The following is a 2500-nucleotide window of genomic DNA, read 5'->3' on the forward strand; positions in this document are numbered from 1 at the left end:
AGAAGCCCGTACTGCTATGATGGCCATATCCATCACTAAGCCCCGCCCAGTCGATGACGTCACTGGAGGACCCAAACCCGCGTTCAAGAACGTTTGCAGAGAGCCCTAAGGTCGCTCCAAACCTTAACGCTCTCCCGCTACGAGTCCTCAAGTCGCCAGACGATTTTATTCAGCTGTATGAAGACTCCATCGCAGTATGCCCCATAAATGATCATATTGACTGTTTTTATTTATATAAATTAATCTATGAAGAAGGTATGTAAGAGTACTGTATTGTATAAAATTAATAATAACAGGATAGGAAGTTAACATAGCGTTTCTATGATGCATTTTTTCTACGTAGAACAAAGTCATGAAAAAGTCATGGAATTTTGAAAAGTCGTGAATTTTTTTTTTTTTTTTAAAAAGGTCTTCTTTCTTTTTTTCTTTGAGACAAGACGTATTCTTATCATATTCCTTGTCTTTCTTTACACCCCATTACATCCAAAATGCCTCTCTTTCTCTTTCTCTCTCTTTCTCTTTCTCTTTCTCTCTCGTACATTCCAACACTTCCGGTACCGTGTAACATTTGATGCATTTTAGATTAATTGATTAATTGACAGAATTAATTTTTCATTAAATTATTTTCTATTTGCTTGTTTAATTATTCATCTATTAGTCTGTTTATTAATTTACTTCATTTATCTATTTATGTATTTTATTTTTATTTATTGGAGCAAACGCTTGACGATTTGAGGACGTCGACTAGGGCAGGGTCCACCCCCACAGCTGAATTAAGTCGCCTGGCCACCTCGGCTGCCAAGCCCAAGAGCCCAAGCAAGGCGACGCTGTTTCCAAAGAGTACAAGTATCAAGAGGAGATGGAAGGAGGGAAGAGGAAGGAGGAACGAGAGGAAAATGGCGAGGAGAAAGAAGAGGAAGAGGGAGTAGAAAGAAGAGGAAGATGAAGAAGTGGAGACGGAAGAAGAGGAAGAGGAGGAAGGGGGAGAAAGAAGAGGAGGAAGTGGTGGAGGAAGGGGAAGTGGTGGAGGAAGGGGAAGTGGTGGAGGAAGGGGAAGTGGAGGAAGTGGTGGAGGAGGAATGGTGGACAAGTGGTGAAGGAAATGGTGGAGGAGGAGAAAGTGGTGGAGGAGAAAGTGGTGGAGGAAGAGGAGGAAGTTGTGGAGGACGAGGAAGAGAGGAGGAAGAGGTGGTACAGGGTGAGGAGGAGAAAGAAGAGAAGGAAGACGAGGAAGAGGTGGACGAGGGGAGGAACAGGTGGCACAGGAAGAGGAAGAGGAGGAAGAAATGGAAGAGGAGGAAGAGGTGCAACAGGAAGAAGAGGAGGAAGAAGAGGGGGTTGTGCAGGAGTTGGAACAGGAGGAAGAGGAGGAGGAAGAGGAGGAGGAAGAGGAGGAGGAGGAAGAGGAGGAGGAAGAGGAGGAAGAGGAAGAAAAGGAGGAAAGAAAAAGGGAAAAAATAAAGAGGACGGGAGAAAAAGAGGAAGAGGAAGAAGAGGAGGAAGAAGACAATAAAGACATATCGACGGCACAAACAAGACCAACAAACAAAAAAACAAAAAATTAAAAACAAACAAAAATTACCAGAGGACAAACGAAGACAAAGAAGAAAACGAAGAACGACGAAGGAGAAGAGGAAGAAGTGCAAAAACAAAGCAGCGGAAGGACATTAAGAAAAAATAAAAAATGTTGGGATGGGGGGGAGAGGGGGAGAGGGGGGAGAGGGGGAGAGGGGGGAGAGGGGGGAGAGGGGGAGAGGGGGGAGAGGGGGGAGAGGGGCGGGTTTGGTGTGGAACAAGAGGCAAGACTTGAAACATATAACAAGGAAGTGACGAAATAAAAAACTCGTAAAAATCTCATAAAAGAAGTGTTGGACACTCTCAGAGGTTGGACTTGGCGGAGAGGGGGAAGGGAAGGGGGAGGGGGGAAAGGACGGGGACTGGGGAGGGGGGAAGGGGGGGAAAAGGGGAAGGGGGAAAGGGAGGAGGGGGAAGGGTAGGAGGGGAAAGTGGAGGAGGGGGAAGGGGAGGAGGGGAAGGGGAGGAGGGGGAAGGGGAGGAGGGGAAGGGGAGGAGGGGGAAGGGGAGGAGGGGGAAGGGGAGGAGGGGAAGGGGAGGATGGGGAAGGGGAGGAGGGGAAGGGGAGGAGGGGGAAGGGGAGGAGGGAAAGGGGAGGAGGGAAGGAAAGGGGAGGAGGGAAGGAAAGGGGAGGAGGGAAGGAAAGGGGAGGAGGGAAGGGAAGGGGAGGAGGGAAGGGGGAGGAGGGAAGGGAAGGTGAGGAGGGTGAAGGTAGGAGGGGAAAAGGTAGGAGGGGAAAGGGGAGGAGGGGAAAGGGGAGGAGGGGAAAGGGGAGGAGTGGGAAGGGGAGGAGTGGGAAGGGGAGTAGGGGAAGGGGAAGGAGGGAAGGGGAGGAGGGGGAAGGGGTAGGAGGGGGAAGGTGTAGGAGGGGGAAGGGGTAGGAGGGAAGTGGGAGAAGGGAAGGGGGAGGAGGGAGAAGGGGAGG

At 49.8% G+C, this 2500-nt stretch overlaps 1 protein-coding gene across 2 annotated transcripts in view; it reads right to left on the reverse strand.

The window, feature by feature from the left end:
• Positions 1-2500, reverse strand: part of loaf (low-density lipoprotein receptor domain containing lost and found) — a 645276-nt gene that overhangs the window by 479905 nt on the left and 162871 nt on the right. The window lies entirely within an intron of this gene.

Source organism: Oratosquilla oratoria, chromosome 18 (assembly GCF_046742065.1).
Source record: "Oratosquilla oratoria isolate Oo_2021 chromosome 18, ASM4674206v1, whole genome shotgun sequence".
NCBI lineage: Eukaryota > Metazoa > Arthropoda > Malacostraca > Stomatopoda > Squillidae > Oratosquilla > Oratosquilla oratoria.